This window comes from Bombina bombina, chromosome 8, assembly GCF_027579735.1.
Source record: "Bombina bombina isolate aBomBom1 chromosome 8, aBomBom1.pri, whole genome shotgun sequence".
NCBI classification, from domain to species: domain Eukaryota; kingdom Metazoa; phylum Chordata; class Amphibia; order Anura; family Bombinatoridae; genus Bombina; species Bombina bombina.
This window is the reverse complement of record NC_069506.1, coordinates 334309656-334332766: the sequence shown is the minus strand read 5'-3', so window position 1 is coordinate 334332766 and position 23111 is coordinate 334309656. Positions and strand designations below refer to the sequence as shown.

Below are 23111 nucleotides of genomic sequence, written 5' to 3'. Positions count from 1 at the left end.
CACTTCCTGTTAGGAAGGAGAATATCCCACAAGTAAAGGATGAACCCGTGGACTGGATACACCACAAGAGAAAGTAATTTATCAGGTAAGCATAAATTCTGCTTTTATGTTTTTTTTTCTTGCCCCCACCCCATAAAAATGTATGCAAACAGCCATGTATATAAATACTAAGGGCGAGATTACAAGTGAGACGCAACCGGTTTTGCACTAGCTCAATCGTGTTTTTGTTAGCCATTTTCATTGCGCTGATATTTCAAGTGGAGCGAAATTGCGCTAGCGCAATTACCCTTTGCGCTTCAATCCTTACCACGATTTGAACTGTGGTTAACTGTTTTCCAAAACTAAAAAGTTGCACAGAACACTTAAAAAATACCTTACAAAGTACAGTTACACTCATATTAACACCATCTAATAAAAATATATTACACAGTACAGTTACGCACATAATAACATTAATAAATATACACTACACAGTACAATTACACACATAGTAACACTATCTAATAAATATACATTACATAGTACAGTTACACACATAACACCATCTAATAAATATACATTACACAGTACAGTTACACTCATAATAACACTGTCTAATAAATATACATTACACAGTACAGTTACACACATAACACCATCTAATAAATATACATTACACAGTACAGTTACACATATAATAACACTGTCTAATAAATATATATTACACAGTACAGTTACACATATAATAACACTATCTAATAAATATACATTACACAGTACAGTAACACACATAACACCGTCTAATAAACATACATAACATAGTACAGTTACACTCATAATAACACCATCTAATAAATATACATTACACAATACAGTTACACTCATAATAACACTATCTAATAAATATACATTACACAGTATAGTTACACATATAATAACACTGTCTAATAAATATACATTACACAGTACAGTTACACATATAATAACACCATCTAATAATATACATTACACAGTACAGTTACACACATAATAACACTATCTAATAAATATACATTATACCGTACAGTTACACTCATATTAACACTGTCTAATAAAAATACATTACACAGTACAGTTACACTCATAATAACACTGTCTAATAAATATACATTACACAGTACAGTTACACACATAATACAATCTAATAAAAATTCACCCCCCACCAATTTGCCATGAATCTGCCCTGGATCTCTCATACTAAGGACCCGATTAACTAAAGTTTACTGGTGTGGTGAGATTCTATAAGTTGTACTAGGTCCCTCCCAGGGATTGTTTTAAAGGCAATTTTTACCTTGGTAACTCTCAGAGAACTTTTGAGAATCGGGCCCTAAGGCATCAGCCCCCCTTCATGAATAGTCTCCAGTATATTTTAGAAGGTTTGCATTGTTGGACATTTCAAGTCTGGCATTTTTTGTCTTTTAGTTAAAGGGACAATCTAGTAAAAATTAAACGTTCATGATTAAGATAGCGCATGTAATTTTCAACAACTTTCCAATTTACCTTTACCATCAAATTTGCTTTTATCTCTTGGTATTTTTTGTTGAAAGCTAAACCTAGGTAGGCTCATATGCTAATTTCTAAGCACATGAATGCCGCCTCTTATCGCAGAGCATTTTGACAGTTTTTGACAGTTAGACAGTTCTAGTTCATGTGTGCTATATATATATATATATATATATATATATATATATATATATATATATATATATATATATATGTGTGTGTGTATATATATGTATGTATGTGTGTATATATATATATATATATATATATATATATATATATATATATATATATATATATATATATATATATATATATATATAAATAAATAAAACATTGTGCCCACTCTTGTGGTGTTATTTATCAGTCAGCTCTGATTGGCTAATAAGCAAGAACTGAATTAAGGGGGCAATCTGCAGAGGCTTAGATACAAGATAATCACAGAGGTAAAACGTATATTAATATAACAGTGTTGGTTGTGCAAAACTGGGGAATGGATAATAGAGGGATTAGCTATCTTTTTAAACAATAAAAAGTCTGGAGTAGACTGTCCCTTTAATCCTTAGAATAGCATTATCCATATCCCAGGCATTTGACTTGTTTTTCCGGAGCCCTATTGCATATACCTGCTGCCCATTCTAAAGAGAAAGGCCTTGGCACATTGCTGCTAAGTCTGCTTACTCTTCCATTTTAAATCATGATAGAATGCTATGTTTAATTCATGGGGATTTAAAATAGTTGAGGAATCATTTGCATGGGAAATAATTGGTTCCCAGAATCTCCCTGTCAGATCCCATGGAAGAGGAAGTTAGCAGCTTGCAAACTGATATGCACTTTACCCATCAGCGGCACTTTATCTCTGAAAGGTGTTAGACTGAAGCTCTCAAAAGAATGCTTGGTCTACAACATACATTAAAGGGACATTAGTCTCAGCCTTGAGTTCTCCATAAACAAATTAATGACTAGGGAAAAATATTTCTATAAATATTGATTATTGTTTTGCTGTCAAATGATTTTCCTTTACTGTAAAAATTGTGCTTGTTTGACAGTGGGTAAATAAAGACTGGAGCTTATATTAAAGGGATTGAAAGGTCAAAATATAAATGTGCACGGGTGCATTTCCGTTTTACATAGAAGCATTGTCCCCATATTCTTCCATTCACAAAAATGCTTCTAGTAAAAGTTATTAGCGGTTTTCAGTGGCATACGCACATATGCTGTGAGGGCCCAGGACATAAAGGGGACAGTAAACATTACCTTTTAAACATTTCTTATTAACTGTGTATGCCTTAATTGTACCCTGCTCATACCCCTTGATGTTAAAGGGAAAGTCTTTTTTTTTTCTTTTTTTTTTTAACATTTCTTTTATTGATTTTTAAACAGCAGCAGAAGTCTGCTGTTGGAAATGTACAGATGATGATAAAGACATTAAAAATAATGAGCAAACAAACAACATTTAAACATATACAAATCAAAATATCCCTATACATATGCATATAAGGATTTACATATTGCGTCATTACAATATCAAGAAACAAAAGAAAAAAAGATTTCAGTTCATAGACCAAAGCCTTTTAATAAGGTCTTTTAACTTATGACATCAATACATATATATAACATGCCATCCTGGAATCTATTCCAGACATTGGCATCTACTTATCAAGCCGTCAACGTACTTGCATTCAACGGCACCAATACGCTCGCCTAACATCGCGGCCGCGGACCTGACTACGTTCTCCAAAGTTACCAAAAAAGCTGTCAAAAAGCCGCGCACCAAGTACGGGGCGATGAGCAGCGGACTGTTAACTAACAGTCATCGATCTCGCTGCTCTTCGGCTTTTTCCCAGCTTTATTGGTATACTGTCACTAAACACCCACACTATACTATACTGTTTACCCCCTATACCGCCGCTCCCGGAGCCCATCGCAACTCTAATAAATGTATTAACCCCTAAACCGCCGCTCACAGAGCCCACCGCCACCTACATTATACTTATTAACCCCTAATCTGCCGTCCCCTACACCGCCACCCCCTACATTATACGTATTAACCCCTAATCTGCTGCCCCCTACACCGCCACCACCTACATTATATTTATTAACCCCTAATCTGCCGCCCCCTACATTATATTTATTAACCCCTAATCTGCCCCCTCTACACCGCCGCCACTATATTAAATTTATTAACCCCTAAACCTAAGTCTAACCCTAGCACCCCCTAACTAAAATATAATTTAAATAAATCTAAATAAATATTCCTATCATTAAATAAATGATTCCTATTTAAAACTAAATACTTACCTATAAAATAAACCCTAAGCTAGCTACAATATAACTAATAGTTACATTGTAGCTAGCTTAGGATTTATTTTTATTTTACAGGCAAGTTTGTATTTATTTTAACTAGGTACAATAGTTATTAAATAGTTATTAACTATTTAATAACTACCTAGCTAAAATAAACACCTAACACTACACTATAATTAAATTAATTCCCTAAACTAAATACGATTTAAATACAATTAAATAAAATTATCTAAAGTAAAAAAAACCCCACTAAATTACAGAAAATAAGAAACAAATTACAATTTTTTTAAACTAATTACACCTAATCTTATCCCCCTAACAAAGTAAAAAAGCCCCCCCAAAATAAAAAAAAGCCCTACACTAAATTACAAATAGCCCTTAAAAGGGCCTTTTGCAGGGCATTGCCCCAAAGTAATCGGCTCTTTTACCTGTAAAAAAATAACAAATCCCCCCCCAACATTAAAACCCATCACCTACACAACCAACCCTACTCTAAAACCCACCCAATACCCCCTTAAAAAAAACTAACACTAACCCCTTGAAGATCACCTTACCAGGCGAAGTCTTCACCCAACCGGGCCGAAGTCCTCAACGAATCCGGCAGAAGTCTTCATCCAGACGGCATCTTCTATCTTCATCCATCCGACACGGAGCATCCTCTTCAGCCAACGTCTTCTTGCTGAATGAAGGTACCTTTAAGTGACGTCATCCAAGATGGCGTCCCTTAGATTCCATCAGCCAATCGGAATTAAGGTAGAAAAAAATCCTAATGGCTGATGCAATCAGCCAATAGGATTTAAGTTCAATCCTATTAGCTAATGCAATCAGCCAGTAGGATTGAGCTCGCATTCTATTGGCTGATTGGAACAGGAAGAGGATGCTCCGTGTCTGATGTCTTGAAGATGGAGCCGCTCCGCGCTGGATGGATGTTAGGGGGATTAGATCCGTAATTAGTTTAAAAATCTTGTAATTTGTTTATTATTTTCTGTAATTTAGTGTTTGTTTGTTTTTGTACTTTAATTTTATTTAATTGTAGGTTAGGTTTTATTTTACAGGTATATTTGTATTTATTTTAGCTAGGTAGTTATTAAATAGTTAATAACTATTTAGTAACTATTCTACCTAGTTAAAATAAATACAAACTTGCCTGTAAAATAAAAATAAATCCTAAGTTAGCTACAATGTATCAAATTTCTGGAATCGCCAGTGACTTACGGCACTTTAGAAACTGCCGGCGCCTAAGAAAATAAAATAAAAAAAAATCAAACCTCCCGTAAAAGTCTAACCCGCCTCCCAAATAAAAACCCAGACACGTAAAACCCCTATATCTGTCATCAAACCCACATCGGAGCTAATAATAAAAGTTTTAACCCCGAAACCGACAACCCCCCACAACACAGTATGCCTAATTAAACTATTAACCCCTAATCTGCCATTCCCCCACATCGCGATCTACCTAATGAAAGTATTAACCTTTAAATCCGCCAACCCCAACATTGCAATTTACCTAATAAAAGTATTAACCCCTAATCCGCCATTAACCCACATCGCAACAAACCTTATAAATCTATTAACCCCTAATTAAGTTTATTGCATTGGTGGGGGGTGGCGGTTTAGGGGTTAATAGTTTTAACAGGTACTTTGCGATATGGGTGAATGGCGTATTAGGGGTTAATAGTTTATTAAGGTATATTGCGTTGTGGGGTGATAGCGGTTTAGGGGTTAATATACTTTATTAGTTATTGCGGTGGGGCATTGCGGTTGACAGGTAGATTTTGCGCATGCGTTAGGTGTTAGCTATTTTCAGGAGGTAGATAGATATTGCGCATGTCTTAGGTGTTACTATTTTGAGGGGGTTACGGTGTTCACATACTCAGCGCAAGGCTTGCTGCGCCTACCTATGTGTGGTGAGGTGAAAATGGAGTAAAATGTCTCCATTTTCTCAGCGTAAGTCCTTGTGCTGAATATGTGATACCGATTTGCGACACGGTTAGTTAGCTTATGGGAGTAAAAATTGCGGCATAAGGGTGAAATATACGTGCCACATTTATATGTGGCACTGTATATGTGATACCAAAACCGTGTAAAAACCAGCGTTGCCGGCTTTTGCGGGCGACGCAGCATATGTAATCTTGCCCTTGGCATTTGAATACTGGTGCACAGCTGCTAAAAACAGTAAAACTTTTACTAGAAACATTGTTGCTAATGGAAGTAAAGTATAAAAATATTTCTATTTAAAAGTGAAATGCGCACATGCCTATTTCAGTTTTGACCTTTCTATCCTTTGTTGTCTGACCCACCTTAATGTACTAACTCCTGAGTGTTTAGATCACTGCTCTAACAGCTTTACCTTTAGTCCTACTTGCACAAAGTCACAGAAATAAGCATATTCACGGACTTTGCAGCACTTTGCAGCATACTTCTTTTACTGAATTTGCTTTTTGACCTCTTTAGAGAGTATTGGACCAGCACAATTATATTTGTATTCAGTTTAACCCATAGGTGCCCTGAGACCTGCAAATAATTGCTTTGCAGCACTCTAGCACCCAGGGGGTTAATTGCGAAGGTCTTTGCCAGTGAAGAGTTACAGATATCTCATTTACATGCGTCTTTCTCCTATCTGCTTGTTATTTACAGTGTTCACGCTACCACTGAGTGACATTATCAGATGACACAGCCGCTTTGCCAGCAGCGCAAGTGCTATGGGGGTCTATTGTCAGTGTTCAGTGAAAGCCTAGCTGATGATCACAGAGAGGTATGAGCCAGCTGGCTACAGCTGAACTCTGAAAACAGTTTCTTGTGTTTGGAGAAACAGACTGTTGGCAAAAGAACATCAATAGGGTAAGCAAATTAAACTTAAAGGGACATGGCAGTCAGGGACTTTGTATTCTAATATTGGTTTCATCTTAATGTGTTTCCAAGGACTTGTTATACCAGTTGCAGTGTATAAAATGTATGGGGAAATGCTCCTTTAGCTTTATTTATTTTGTATATAAAATAGCTGATTTTGCACTTTGAAACCACCACCCATTAAATGGACTGAGCTTACAGGGAGAGCAGACCTCCTTACCTTATCACTCTATAAATACCTAGGACTTCCCCTTTTTTATAATAATTCCACCAGGGGAGCTCCTGCGAGGTTTGGCATGAAAACTATGTCTGAACTTGCGAGGTTTAGAGCATCGGACCCTATGTCTAGGGTTTATTTACTGTGTAATGTTGCTTTAAGCGGGCATTTAAAGTAATTTTTGCAAGGTTCCGCTCTCAGGGATATGACCACTGAAAAACTTTTTGATAACCCTCTTTAGTTTTTAGTTTGTTTGTTGGGGACATTTTGGGTCAAACCAAAGTAAACTCCTGTTCTGATCTAAACAATCACTTTGCAGTATGTTGCACACTGCAATATCCACTGGTGTTAAGAGGAGTGATCTCATTTCTACATTTGACTCACTTTAGCAATACTATGAACTAAGTAATAAGTGCTTTAGAACAGCTAGAACGTTGCCCTTATTTCTTCACTATGTACATGCTATGTAATTGTAAAATAATGAGCATATTATTCTCAGTGTAATCTTTGAATACTCTATTTATATATAGCATTTATTTACTGGTTCATGTGCCTTTTCCCCCTTAACAAGAACCAATGCTGTCTGTAGCCCTTACAAAGCTAAGAGAGTGGGTCTTGCAGCAGGGATGAGACACTATTTCTGCACGCCTCTGTCAGCAAGACCTGTGCTTTTACAGCCTTGGAAGTAGGGCTGGGCGATATGGGTGGGAAAAAAATTGCGTTGTTTAAAAAACAAACAAACAAAAAAAAAAAACGTGATTGCCATTTAATCGCGATTTTATTAAAAATTACTAGAACACCTTAATTTTTCAATAACTTATTTAACACTACAGAATCTTACTGTACATGTTTCTCAATGTCCAATACACTCTTGGAGAATAAAAATACAAACCACAAAATAGTTCAAATAAAATTAGCTGCCTGTGCTGTGGTTACATAGTAGCCACTAGCCATCATGTTGAATATATTATTATTTACAATTCAATTCACAAGCAACCTTTAATGAACATATATAAATAAAATATATTGTAAAATGTAATCAAACTCAATGCTATGCGTCACAGAAGTTAAAAAAAGTCAGTAAGGCACTTTAAAGTTTTTGTACAATACTCACTTTATTGCTTGCAACTTTGAGCTGTCCCACCGCCACACAACTGCTTGACCACCGCTTGACCACCGCCACACTACCGCCACACAACCGCTTGACCACCGCCACACCACAGCTTGACCACCGCCACACCACGACCACCGCCACACCACTCCCAGATGACTCCCAGATGAATGCTCCCACACACACTCTGCAATCTCGTCCAAAATGGCCGTTTCTCGGGCATTCTCAGGTCTGCCCACGGCCGCACACTGGTCCGCCTCTCATCCTCCCTCTCTGCCTCCGTTTTCATGACAGAGTATTTTTTTTTTTTTAAAAATCGCATACTCTCGCGGTTTTAAAACCGCAGTGATTAATCGTGGTTTAAAACCGCATCCGAGATTAATCGTGCAAACCCTACCTGGATAATTTTTGGCATTTTTTAACAGAAATAGAGCCTTGTGTTTTTTTTTATTTACCTATCAAAACTATATATTATTTTAAGTAGACAACCCAGGGCATTGATCTATGCCCATTTTGGTATGTTTATGCTACCATTTCGCCACCAGTTGTGATCATATAGAAAAAATTGTTAACTTTTTCACAAACTTTGTGTTTGCACAAGAAGTATGTAAATAATTTCAGTGACAATCATGACAACAATGGTTGTAAAAGCTTCTTCAGGATCACACATTTCTCACCAACATCTTAGGTAGAGAGTCTGCCAGTATGCAGTTCAGGTTTTTTATTTATTTTTATCTGCAGTGTTGGGATCCATTCTCAACCCTCCCACCTCCCTAATCCCTTCCCGTATCACTAGGGGCGGTTATCTTAGGTACCACTACCCAGTTTAAGGTATTTTTTTAATTTTATTTTTTCTAAATATTGTTCTTTCTAATGACACGGGGTGAGTTCACGGATCATCTATAATTACTGTTGGGGAATATCACTCCTGGCCAGCAGGAGGAGGCAAAGAGCACCACAGCAAAGCTGTTAAATATCACTCCCTTACCCACAATCCCTAGTCATTCTCTTTGCCTACAGTGTAAGGAGGTGGTAAAGTAAAGGTGTCTGATAATATGTATTCTTCAATCAAGATTTTTTTATTTTAAAGCAGAGTAGGTTTACTCTGATCTTGTCTGGGGTCTAGCTGTAGTCCACGTTAGTCTCTTCATTAGGGCAGTGGTAGCTTTTGAGCACTTGAGAACTTGTGAGATACAATCCTCACTGTGCTTTTTCAAGATTTTGCTGCCCTATTCAGAAAGCCTGAGTATGTTTACTCAGATTCTTTCTTTTTCCACAGGTTTATGTGAGGTAAGGACCCTCTCAAGCCAGGTGAGCTGTCTTGCTGCCGGACAGATGCTATTAGGGTAAGTGCCATATTTAATTTCCTTGGGGGACAAGTGAATAAGTGGCTCTGCTGCAGTATCTTTTCTGTTTTTATTTTAAAAAAGGGACGTTTATTTTCCACGCATAAGGGTAACATTTTGGCAGTTGGTTTTCAGGGCCTGAGACTGGTATGGGGAGAACTTTATTTCTTCTATAAGATATGACGAGTCCACAGATTCATCCTTTACTTGTGGGATATTATCCTCCTGCTAACAGGAAGTGGCAAAGAGCACAACAGCAGAGCTGTCTATATAGCTCCTCCCTTAACTCCACCCCCAGTCATTATATTTGGCTACTCTAAGTACTAGGAAGGGTAAAGTGAAAGAGGTGATAAAATGTTAGTTTTTATTTTCTTCAAGCAAGATTTTTTTTATTTTAACTGGTACCGGTGTGTACTATTTACTCTCAGGCAGCAGATGGATGAAGACTTCTGCCTGGAGGCTGATGATCTTAGCATTTGTCACTAAAGATCCAGAGCAGTTCCCACAGAATGGCTGAGGAGTACTTAAGAAACTTCAGTGTGAGGAACATTTTTCATGCTATAAGCAGTGAGGTATGTTCAGTCATTTTTTTCTGGAGAGACTGTGGTATTTCAGAATTGGCTGATAGTATCCCCATGAGGGTAAAGGGTAAGCAGTAATCCTAAGAGAAGAGGGGTATTACTAAGCTTGCATAAGGGGCTAGGAAAAAATGGTTGACACTGAGTTTGAATGTTTATGGGCAAACGTTTATTAACTGGGAGTGCTGATGACGTTTTTTTTTGCAAGAAAATATTTATTCATCAGGAACGTTTTTGATGATTTAATGAGAGAGTACACTTGGCTTCTTTTTTGGGTTTAAGAACCCACATGGCTAGTTTGAGACCGCTCTGGTGCGGTTCATTTGGGCTGAGAGACATCGAGTGAGATGGGCGGGCCCTATTTTTGCGCCTCAGTTGCGCAGTTGTATTTGCAAGGCAAGCAGCAAGCTCCAACTCCGGTGGGCCCTTGTGGAAATATTGGGCCAAATCGAAGCTTTAACCCTGTTTTTCCAGATACCTGAGGGCAGGTAGGCGCCACAGCAGGGCTGTGGCGAGGTGCAGGGGGTGTTTTTCCGGATTTAAAAGCTTATTAACTATCCGGTTTTTACAGTAAGGGTTAAGTGTTCCTTTCCTTGTGGGGCAAACTTAGCTGCATATTTTGAATACTTATATCACAAAATTGAAATGATTTGAATATTTTGAAGCAGTTTCGCAAAACGTGTATGCTTTTTTTCTCTTAAAGGCGCAGTACCGTTTTTTAAGATTGTTATTTTTTCACTAAATAAAGTGTTTTCAAGGCTGTTTGTGGTCATTACTAGCCTGTTAACATGTCTGAGATTGAGGAAAGCCAATGTTCAATGTGTTTGGAAGCCATTGTGGAACCCCCACTTAAAATGTGTCCCTCATGCACTGAAAGGGCAATAAATTGCAAAGAACATATTTTAGCTAATAAAAGTATGTTGCAGGATGATTCTCAGTCAGAAGGAAATCAGGTTATGCCATCTAATTCTCCCCAAGTGTCACAACCATTAACGCCCACAGAAGCGACGCCAAGTACTTCTAGTGTGTCTAATTCTTTCAACCTGCAAGATATGGCCCCAGTTATGAAGACTACCCTCACAGAGGTTTTATCTAAGCTGCCTGGGTTGCAGGGGAAGCGCAGTAGGTCCGGTGTGAGATTAAATGCTGAGCCCTCTGACGCTTTATTAGCCATATCCGATGTACCCTCACAATGTTCTGAGTTGGGGGTGAGGGAATTTCTGTCTGAGGGAGAGATTTCTGATTCAGGAAAGATGTTCCCTCAGACGGACTCAGATATGACGGCTTTTAAATTTAAGCTAGAACACCTTCGCTTGTTACTCAGGGAGGTTTTAGCGACTCTGGATGATTGTGACCCTATTGTAATTCCTCCAGAGAAATTGTGTAAAATGGATATCTAGAGGTTCCTACTTACACTAATGTTTTTCCGGTCCCTAAGAGGATTTCGGACATTGTTACAAAGGAGTGGGATAGACCAGGTATTCCCTTTTCTCCCCCTCCTACTTTTAAGAAAATGTTTCCCATATCAGACACCATTCGTGATCGTGGCAGACGGTCCCTAAGGTTGAGGGAGCTATTTCTACCCTAGCTAAACGTACAACTATACCTATTGAGGACAGTTGTGCTTTCAAAGATCCTATGGATAAAAAATTAGAGGGTCTTCTAAAGAAAATATTTATTCATCATGGTTTTCTTCTGCAACCTATAGCGTGCATTGTTCCTGTAACTACTGCAGCTGCGTTTTGGTTCGAGGCTCTAGAGGAGGCTCTTCAGGTTGAGACCCCATTAGATGATATTCTGGATGGAATTAGGGCTCTCAAGCTAACTAATTCTTTCATTACAGATGCCGTTTTTCAACTGGCTAAATTAGCGGCAAAGAATTCAGGTTTTGCCATTTTAGAGCGTAGAGCATTATGGCTTAAGTCCTGGTCTGCCGACGTGTCATCGAAATCTAAGCTTTTAGCTATCCCTTTCAAGGGTAAGACCCTATTCGGGCCTGAACTGAAAGAGATCATTTCAGACATCACTGGAGGGAAAGGTCATGCCCTTCCTCAGGATAAGACAAATAAGATGAGGACCAAAAAAATAATTTTCATTCCTTTCGAAACTTCAAAGGTGGTCCCTCTACCTCCTCCCCTGCTGCAAAGCAGGAGGGGAATTTTGCTCAATCCAAGTCAGTCTGGAGACCTAACCAGACTTGGAACAAAGGTAAACAGGCCAAGAAGCCCGCTGCTGCCTCCAAGACAGCATGAAGGGGAAGCCCCCGATCCGGGACCGGATCTAGTAGGGGGCAGACTTTCTCTCTTTGCTCAGGCTTGGGAAAGAGACATTCAGGACTCCTGGGCTTTAGAAATCGTGACCCAGAGGTATCTCCTAGACTTCAAAGATTCTCCCCCAAGGGGGAGATTCCATCTTTCTCGATTAACTGTCTGTAAACCAGACAAAAAGAGAGGCGTTCTTACGCTGTGTAGAAGACCTTTATACCATGGGAGTAATCTGCCCAGCTCCAAAATCAGAACAGGGGCAGGGGTTTTACTCCAATCTGTTTGTGGTTCCCAAAAAAGAGGGAGCCTTCAGACCAATTTTAGATCTCAAGATCCTAAACAAATTCCTCAGAGTCTCATCCTTCAAGATGGAGACCATTCGGACTATTTTACCAATGATCCAGGAAGGTCAATATATGACCACCATGGATTTAAAGGATGCGTATCTGCACATCCCTATCCACAAAGATCATCACCAGTTCCTCAGGTTCGCCTTTCTGGACAAGCATTACCAGTTTGTGGCTCTTCCCTTCGGGTTGGCCACAGCTCCCAGAATTTTCACAAAGGTGCTAGGGTCCCTTCTGGTGGTTCTAAGGCAGCGGGGCATAGCAGTGGCACCTTATCTGGACGATATCTTAATCCAGGCGTCAACTTACCAACTAGCCAAATCTCACACGGACATCATGTTGGCTTTTCTAAGATCTCATGGGTGGAAGGTGAACGTAAAAAAGTGTTCACTTATCCCCCTCACAAGCGTTCCATTCCTGGGAACTCTGATAGATTCGGTAGACATGAAAATTTTTCTGACAGAGGTCAGGAAATCAAAGATTTTAACCACCTGCCGAGCTCTTCATTCCATTCCTCGGCCGTCCATGGCTCAGTGTATGGGGGTAATCGGACTAATGGTAGTGGCAATGGACATAGTTCTGTTTGCTCGCTTGCATCTCAGTCCACTGTAACTATGCATGCTCAATCAGTGGAATGGGGATTATGCAAATTTATCTCCTCAGATAAATCTGGATCAAGAGACCAGAGACTCTTCTTTGGTGGTTGTCACAGGATCATCTGTGCCAGGGAATGTGTTTCCGCAGGCCAGCATGGGTCATAGTGACGATGGACGCCAGCCTATTGGGCTGGGGTGCAGTCTGGAATTCCCAGAAAGCTCAGGGGGTGTGGACTCAGGAGGAGGCTATCCTCCCGATAAATATTCTAGAACTGAGAGCGATATTCAATGCGCTTCAGGCGTGGCTTCAGCTGGCTTTGGCCAGATTCATAAGATTCCAGTCAGACAATATCACGACTGTAGCATATATCAATCAGGGGGGAACAAAGAATTCTCTAGCGATGATAGAGGTTTCCAAAATAATTCGATGGGCAGAGACTCACTCTTGCCATCTATCAGCAATCTATATCCCAGGAGTGGAGAACTGGGAAGCGGATTTTCTAAGTCGTCAGACTTTTCATCCGGGGGAGTGGGAACTCCATCTGGAGGTGTTTGCACAATTGATTCATCAATGGGGCACACCAGAATTGGATCTGATGGCATCTCGTCAGAATGCCAAACTTCCTTGTTACGGGTCCAGATCAAGGGATCCTCAAGCAGTACTGATAGATGCTCTAGCAGTACCTTCGTCGTTCAACCTGGCTTATGTGTTTCCACCATTTCCTCTCCTTCCTCGTTTGATTGCCAGAATCAAACAGGAGAGAGCTTCGGTGATTTTGATAGCACCTGCATGGCCATGCAGGACTTGGTATGCAGACCTGGTGGACATGTCATCTCTACCACCATGGACTCTGCCACTGAGACAGTACCTTCTCATTCAAGGTCCGTTCCAGCATCCAAATCTAGTTTCTCTGCGGCTGACTGCCTGGAGATTGAACACTTGATTTTATCCAAGCGGGGATTCTCTGATTCGGTCATAGATACCTTGATTCAGGCTCGAAAGCCTGTCACTAGGAAAATTTATCATAAGATATGGCGTAAATATCTTTATTGGTGCGAATCCAAAGGCTACTCATGGAGTAAGATCAGGATTCCTAGGTTTTTGTCCTTTCTCCAAGAAGGATTGGAGAAGGGGCTATCAGCTAGTTCCTTAAAGGGACAGATATCTGCTTTATCAATTCTACTGTACAAGCGTCTGGCAGATGTTCCAGACGTTCAGTCGTTCTGTCAGGCTTTAGTTAGAATCAAGCCTGTGTTTAAACCTGTTGCTCCGCCATGGAGTTTGAATTTAGTTCTTCAAGGGGTTCCGTTTGAACCTATGCATTCCATATATATTAAGCTTCTTAATATCTTTATATATCTTGATATTAAGCTTCTTGGAAAGTTCTGTTTTTAGTTGCTATCTCTTCGGCTCGAAGAGTTTCTGAACTATCTGCGTTGCAATGCGACTCGCCTTATCTTGTTTTCCATGCTGATAAGGTGGTTTTGCGTACCAAACCTGGATTCCTTCCTAAGGTTGTTACTAATAAGAATATTAATCAGGAAATTGTTGTTCCTTCTCTGTGTCCTAATCCTTCCTCTAAGAAGGAGCGTCTGTTGCACATCTTGGACATGGTTCGTGCTTTGAAGTTTTACTTGCAAGCGACCAAAGATTTCCGTCAAACATCTTCTCTGTTTGTTGTCTATTCTGGAAAACGTAGAGGTCAAAAGCTACGGCTACCTCTCTTTCTTTTTGGCTGAAAAGCATCATCCGTTTGGCATACTAGACTGCTGGACAGCAGCCTCCTGAAAGAATTACAGCTCACTCTACTAGAGCGGTGGCTTCCACATGGGCTTTTAAAAATGATGCTTCTGCTTTGTAAGGCTGCGACTTGGTCTTCGCTTCATACCTTTTCCAAATTTTCCAAATTTGATACTTTTTGCTTCTTCGGAGGCTTTTTTTGGGAGAAAAGTTCTTCAAGCAGTGGTGCCTTCTGTTTAGCCATCTGTCTTGTCCCTCCCGTTCATCCGTGTCCTGTAGCTTTGGTATTGTATCCCACAAGTAAAGGATGAATCAGTGGACTTGTATCTTATAGAAGAAAAGTAAATTTATGCTTACCTGATAAATTAATTTCTTCTATGATACGACGAGTCCACGGCCCGCCCTGTCAATTTAAGACAGATTATATTTTTTTGATTTGAAAATTCAGTCACACCTGCACCTTTTAGTTTCTCCTTTTTCATCCTGTACCTTTGGTCGAATGACTGGGGGGTGGAGTTAAGGGAGGAGCTATATAGACAGCTCTGCTGTGGTGCTCTTTGCCGCTTCCTGTTAGCAGGAGGGTAATATCCCACAAGTAAAGGATGAATCCGTGGACTCGTCGTATCATAGAAGAAATTAATTTATCAGGTAAGCATAAATTTACTTTTTAATGGTGGCTCAAATGAATATTTGTGTTCCGGTTTAGATCCGGACTCATTTACGTGAGGCAATTTACTTTTATTTTGCTTGCCGTTCTGTTTCTGTGTCGGGCTGCTCCTTACTAGAAAGAGGGCGGAGCCTGATTTGGGGTCTTTTTTTTTTTTTTTTTTTACTGTTGGCGCGCATTTTGTAGATGCTGTCGGCTTTACTGCTGTGACACAGTTGTTGGCTGCTTGAGAGGATAGCGCTGCCTTTGTTAGCACAAACGTCTTATAAAAAAGAAAAACAGACTGTTTACTGTTTCTAAGGTTGCAAGGTAGGCACCTCAGTGAAGCTGCTAAAGTGTTTGGGGATTGCCTGGGGTTTATTAATTTATCTGGTACTCATATATTTGTTTTACATTAATTTAAAGGCACAGTATAATTTTTCAAAGTCTGTAAAATAAAGTCGTTTTTCTTTCTTGTCATTCCTTTTTTCTCTATAATGAAACAAGAGGCCTTGCCTTGCAGATTGCAGCATGTCAGCTTTGTTTTGATGCCCAGGTTGAACCCCCTATACCTTTTTGTCCCACTTGCGTTGAAAAAACGTTAAGCTATAGGGATAAGGTTTTTACCTAGAGCCACCATTAGCTTTGACGGATGCTGTTCAGGTGCCTCCTGCAGCAGATATACCGCAGCTTTCTCCTCACGCATCCCAACTTTTTCAGTCTCCTCATGCAGTGCCCTGTGTTTCCTCTCATAATCTGATAGGATTTTCCTTGCAGGACATTGCTACTCAGGTATCCTTGTCTGCCTTTCCCAGACTACAGGGAGAGCGTAAAAGTTAATAAGGTTTCTGATCAATCTGTGGCTAACCTGGGTGTTGTGCCTCAAATTTCTGATGACGACAACATGTCGGTAGCGTCTGAGGGTGAAATCTCAGATTCAGATAGTGTAATTCCTTCTTCTGATGCTGAAGTTGTTTCCTTCAGATTTAAGCTTGAACACCTTTGCTTATTACTTAAGGAGGTTTTGGCTACTTTGGACGACTCTGACACGACCGTCGTAGTCAACCATAAAAGAATCTAGTAAGCTTAACAAATACTATGATGTTCCCTCTGCGGTAGAGGTATACCCTGTACCTTACCGGGCTACAGAAATTATTGCCCGGGAGTGGGAGAGACCTGGAATTCCTTTTTCTCCATCCCCAATTTTCAAAAAGATGTTTCCTATAGCTGATTCTTTTAAAGAATGGGGGCAGACGGTTCATAAGGTAGAAGGAGTGATCTCCACTTTGGCTAAGAGGACTACTATTCCTATAGAAGATCGTTGTTCTTTTAAGGATCCCATAGATAAAACGTTGGAGGCTTTAATAAAGAAAATATATGTTCACCAGGGTCTCCAATGGCAGCCTGCGATATGTATTGCTACTGTCTCCAGCGCTGTAGTTTACTGGTTTGATTGCGTTGTCTGACTCTATTCAGACAGATACTCCTCTTGAGGAAATCCAGGACAGGATTAAGGCTCTTAAATTAGCCAATTCCTTTATTTCGTATGCTTCCTTACAGGTTATTAAGCTAGGTGAAAAGATTTCTGGTTTTGCGATCCTAGCACACAGAGCCCTATGGTTAAAATCCTGGTCTGCTGATGTTTCGTCTAAGTCCAAGCTTCTGTCGATTCCTTACAAGGGGAAGACCTTGTTTGGTCCTGGTTTGGCTATTTCTGATATTACAGGAGGTAAAGGATCTTTTCTTCCTCAAGATAAAAAGAATAAACACAAAGGACGGCAGAGTAATTTTCATTCCTTTCGCAACTTTAGAGGTAAATCCTCCCCTCCCTCTTCCAAGCAGGATCAGAACAAACCATCCTGGAAGCCTAATCAGTCTTGAAACAAGGGAAAGCAGTCTAAGAAACCTGCAGCTGACTCCAAGTCATCATGAAGGGTCGGCCCCCGATCTGGGAATGGATCTAGTAGGGGGCAGACTTTCCTTCTTCGTTCAAGCCTGGATAAGAGATGTTCCGGATCCCTGGGCGGTGGACATCATATCTCAGGGGTTCAAAATGGAATTCAAATCCTTTCCTCCAAGAGGAAGGTTTCTCCTTTCCAGATTATCTGTAGACCAGACAAAAAGAGAGGCATTCTTACATTGTATAGAAGACCTTGCATCTCTGGTAGTAATAGTTCCTGTTCTTCAGGAACAGGGTTTGGGGTTTTACTCAAATCTGTTGTTAAAGTGTCTGAACAAGTTTCTCAGGGTTCCATCCTTCAAGATGGAGACTATACGCTCCATTCTTCCCTTGGTTCAAGAAGGTCAGTTCTCGACAACCATAGATTTGAAGGATGCGTATCTTCATGTTCCTATTCACAGGGATCATCACAGGTTTCACAGCACTTTCAATTTGTAGCTCTTTCATTTGGCCTTGCCACAACTCCCAGAATTTTCTCAAAGGTTCTGGGGGCTCTGTTGGCAGTTATACGGTCTCGGGGAATTGCAGTGGCGCCTTATCTGGACAACATTCTAGTTAAGGCACAATCTTTTCAACAAGCAAACTATCATACAGGGATCTTGTTGTCTTTTCTTCGCTCCCATGGTTGGAAGGTAAATATGGAATAGTGTTCCTCCTTGGTTCCGGCTACGAGGGTAGTGTTCTTGGGGACTATAATAGACTCCCTATTAATGAAGATATTTCTGACAGAGGTCAGAAAGTCAAAGATTTTCGACTCTTGTCTTGCTCTTCAGTCCTCTTCTCGGCCGTCAGTGGCTCAATGTATGGCGGTAATTGATCTAATGGTAGCTGCCATGGACATCATCCCGTTTGCTCGGTTCCATCTCAGGCCTCTTCATTTATGCATGCTCAGGCAGTGGAACGGGGACTATGTGGATCTGTTGCCACAAATAGATCTGGATCAGGCAACAAAAGACTCCCTTCCGTGGTGGTTGTCTCAGGAGCATCTTTCTCAGGGAACCTGCTTTCGCAGACCTACCTGTGTGATTGTGACCACGGATGCCAGCTTGCTGGAATGGGGAGCGGTCTGGGGCTCGTTGAAGTCCCAGGGTCTCTGGACTCGGGAGGAATCAATTCTCCCCATAAACATTCTAGAGCTGAGGACGATCTTCAATGCTCTATTAGCCTGGCCTCAATTAGCTTCAGCCCAGTTTATCAGATTCCAATCGGACAATATAACTTCGGTGGCTTACATCAATCACCAGGGAGGGACTCGGAGTTCCTTGGCCATGTCAGAGGTGGCCAAAATTATTCTGTGAGCAGAGACCCACAACTGTTTTCTATATGCGATCCACATTCCAAGAGTGGACAATTGGGAAGTGGATTTTTTGAGCAGACAGACTTTTTATCCGGGGGAGTGGGAACTTCATCCGGATGTGTTTTTCAGCTTGATCCTCAAGTGGGGGCAGCCGGAATTAGATCTCATGGCTTCTCGTCAGAATGCCAAACTTCCAAAATATGGCTCGAGGTCAAGGGATCCACAGGCATTTCTGATGCTCTGGCAGTTCCTTGGAATTTCAGTCTAGCATACCTGTTTCCTCCGTTCGCTCTCCTTCTGAGAGTCATTGCTCGAATCAAGCAGGAAAGAGCATCTGTGATTCTCATAGTCCCGGCGTGGCCTTGCAGGATTTGGTTTGCAGACCTAGTGGAAATGTCATCCTTTCCACCTTGGAGACTCCCTCTGAGGAAGGACCTTCTACTTCAGGGTCCCTTCCTTCATCCAAATCTCGTTTCTCAGAAGCAGACTGCTTGGAGATTGAACGCTTAGTTTTATCGAAGTACGGATTTTCAGAGTCGCTCATTGAGACCTTAATTCAGGCTCGTAAACCTGTTACTCGCAGGATCTACCATAAGATCTGGCGAAAATACTTGTATTGGTGTGAATCCAAGGGTTACTCTTGGAGTAGAGTAAGGATTCCTAGGATTTTGTCCTTTCTCCAGGATGGTCTGGAGAAGGATTTGTCGGTTAGTACTCTAAAGGGTCAGTTTTTGGTGTTGTCTATATTGTTACATAAACGCTTGGCGGATGTGCCAGACGTGCAATCTTTTTGTCAGGCCTTGTTCAGGATTCGGCCTGTCTTCAAACCTGTTACTCCTCCATGGAGTCCCAACCTTGTTCTTAAAGTTTTACAGCATGCTCTGTTTTATCAGGGGCGTATTATGGCCTAGGCCAACAAGGCCGGTGCCTAGGGTAGCAGATTTGGGAGGGACAGCACATCTGCCCTATCCTCTCTCTAAAAGCCAGCACACAGTACAGTGAGCGATAAATTGAAGGCTTTTACAGTGAAGACAAGACACGTGCACTTATTAAAGGGACACTGTACCCAAAAATTTTCTTTTGTGATTCAGATTAAGCATGGAATTTTAAGCAATGTTCTAATTTACTCCTATTATCAAATTTTCTTCATTCTCTTGGTATCTTTATTTGAAATGCAAGAATGTAAGTTTAGATGCCTGCCCATTTTTGGTGAACAACCTGGGTTGTCCTTGCTGATTGGTGGATAAATTCATCCACCAATAAAAAAAGTGCTGTCCAGAGTACTGAAACCAAAAAAAAGCTTAAATGCCTTCTTTTTCAAATAATTAGAAAGTTCAAGCTGCAGCAGCACTGAATAAAAAGATTTTTATTTATGCCAATAAATAGTTACAACGTTTCGGACCAACTGTCCTTAATCATGTATAAAATCACACTGACACATACAGGCTTAAAATACCCTTAACCCCTCCCATTCATTAAGGGTATTTTAAGCCTGTATGTGTCAGTGTGATTTTATACATGATTAAGGACAGTTGGTCCGAAACGTTGTAACTATTTATTGGCATAAATAAAAATCTTTTTATTCAGTGCTGCTGCAGCTTGAACTTTCTACTTATTGTTGGGTTTTTTGGTATGGACCCTTGCAGCCTGCACGGATAAATAACCTCAAAAACAGAGTGCTGAACAGTAACCTGCTGTTGGAATTCTTTTTCAAATAATGATAGCAAGAGAACGAAGAAAAATTGATAATAGGAGTAAATTAGAAAGTTGCTTACAATTGCATGCTCTTTCTGAATTACAAAAGAAAAAAATTGGGTTCAGTGTCCCTTTAAGGTCACTCTTCACAGGCAGTGCTCCTTTAAACTGTTCTTGGTGAGAAACTTGCCCGGGGATATGCCTACAAGGCGAGGTTGGAGGAGAAGACCTTGTACCAATATGCTGCCTCCCCTTGTCAGCTGTAGTGGGTCTGCGAGCGCAGTGCTTATTTCAGGTTTTAATAACTAACAGACTAGATGTGTCTGTTCACTGTTTAGATCAGCTTGTGATGTCTAATCATAAACTCTCAGCGCTAATGTATGTTAGCTACTAATAACTAGCTTTATCTGCATTCATGTGATGTCTAATCATAAACTCTCAGTGCTAATGTATGTTAGCTACTAATAGCTAGCTTTCTCTGCATTCATGTGATGTCTAATCATAAACTCTCAGCGCTAATGTATGTTAGCTACTAATAGCTAGCTTTCTCTGCATTCATGTGATGTCTAATCATAAACTCTCAGCGCTAATGTATGTTAGCTACTAATAACTAGCTTTCTCTGCATTCATGTGATGTCTAATCATAAACTCTCAGAGCTAATGCATGTTAGCTACTAACAGCTAGCTTTCTCTGCATTCATGTGATGTCTAATCATAAACTCTCAGCGCTAATGCATGTTAGCTACTAATAGCTAGCTTTCTCTGCATTCATGTGATGTCTAATCATAAACTCTCAGCGCTAATGTATGTTAGCTACTAATAGCTTTCTCTGCATTCATGTGATGTCTAATCATAAACTCTCAGTGCTAATGTATGTTAGCTACTAATAGCTAGCTGTCTCTGCATTCATGAACACACAGAGTAAATAGAATACTGACACTTAAAAAGTTTCATTACTTGAATGACGGTTACTGTACGTTGTTGCATGTGAAGGGCAGTGATTGTTTCAAAGTGTATTCTTCTTTTCCTCCCTTCCTCCCTTCCTCTCTCCCTTCTTTCCCTTTCTCCCTCCCTTACTCCCTCCCCTCTTTCTTTCCCTCCCTCCCTACTTTCCCTCCCTCCCTTCTTTCTCTCAACTCCCTCCCTTGCTCACTTCTTTCACCCCTTTTGTTCCCTCCCTTCTTTTCCTCCCCCCTTTCTCCTCTCCCTCTCCACTTTTCTTTTATCTCTCTCTCTCTCTACCTCCCTTCTTTCATTTCCCTCCCTTTTCTTCCCTCTACCCCCCTTGTTTTCTCTCCATTCTCTCAGGGAGAAAATGGTATGAGATGCATGCAATTCAACCCACCTGTATCCAAGTGTTTTGCGAGCCCATTTTCTTTTGAATTGTTATAAAAAAAAAACAAAAAAAAACAATTACACAAAAAAGGCAACAGAATTTTGAGTGCCTAGGGCAGCACAAAACCTAAATACGCTACTGGAGCCTATGCATTCTTTAGATATTAAGATTTTAACTTGGAAAGTTTTGTTTCTTGTTGCTATCTCTTCTGCTCGGAGAGTTTCTCTCTGCATTACAGTGTGATCCCCCTTATCTTATATTCCATTCTGATAAGGTGGTTCTGCGTACTAAGTTTGGTTTCCTGCCCAAGGTTGTTTCAGTCAAGAATATTAATCAGGAAATTGTTGTACCGTTTTTGTGTCCTAATCCTTCTTCTCACAAAGAACGTTTGTTACATAATCTGGATGTTGTGCGTGCAATAAAATTTTATTTGCAGGCAACTAAGGACTTTCGGCAGTCTTCTGCATTGTTTATTTTTTTTTCTGGGAAACATAAGGGTCAGAAACCTACGGCTACTTCACTTTCCCTTTGGCTGAGAAGCACTATTCGCTTGGCATATGAGTCTGCTGTACAGCAACCTCCTGAGAACATCACAGCTCATTCCACGAGGGCTGTTTCTTCTTCCTGGGCTTTCAAAAATAAAGCTTCTGTGGAACAGATTTGCAAGGGTGAAACTTGGTCATCTTTGCACACTTTTTCCAAATTCTATAAATTCTATACTTTTGCCTCAGCTGAGGATTCTTTTGGGAGAAAGGTTCTTCTAGCAGTGGTGCCTTCTGTTAAGGTTGCCTGTCTTGTCCCTCCCTTATCATCTGTGTCTTCTAGCTTAGGTATTGATTCCCAACAGTAATTATAGATGATCCGTGGACTCACCGTGTCATTGGAAAGAAAACAAAATTTATGCTTACCCGATAAATGTATTTCTTTCTTGACACAGTGAGTCCACAGCCCACCTGTATTTTCAGGCAGTTTCTTTTTTATATAAACCTTAAGCACCTCTGCACCTTATATTACTTCCTTTCTCTCCTTTCCCTTTGGTCGAATGACTGGGGATTGTGGGTAAGGGAGTGATATTTAACAGCTTTGCTCTGGTGCTCTTTGCCTCCTCCTGCTGGCCAGAACTAATATTTCCCAGCAGTAATGATAGACGATCCGTGGACTCACCTTGTCAAGAAATAAATAAATTTATCAGGTAAGTATAAATTTAGTTTTTGCTTTAGCTTAGTGGTCCCCCCTCTCTTTCCAGGCAATAATTTTGTAGCCCCCTATCCGATGTGATTTTTTTTTCTGTAGTGTAGT

At 40.4% G+C, this 23111-nt stretch overlaps 1 protein-coding gene across 5 annotated transcripts in view; it reads left to right on the top strand.

Annotated features, from left to right (window-relative positions):
• Positions 1 to 23111, top strand: part of ST3GAL4 (ST3 beta-galactoside alpha-2,3-sialyltransferase 4) — a 722373-nt gene that overhangs the window by 29655 nt on the left and 669607 nt on the right. The window contains exon 2 of one of the 5 annotated variants that reach the window (XM_053691564.1): positions 6466 to 6669. The exons of the other annotated variants lie outside the window; for them this stretch is intronic. The gene's annotated coding sequence lies outside the window, so the exon portion shown is untranslated. The remainder of the gene's footprint in view (positions 1 to 6465; positions 6670 to 23111) is intronic. 5 annotated transcript variants of the gene reach the window in all.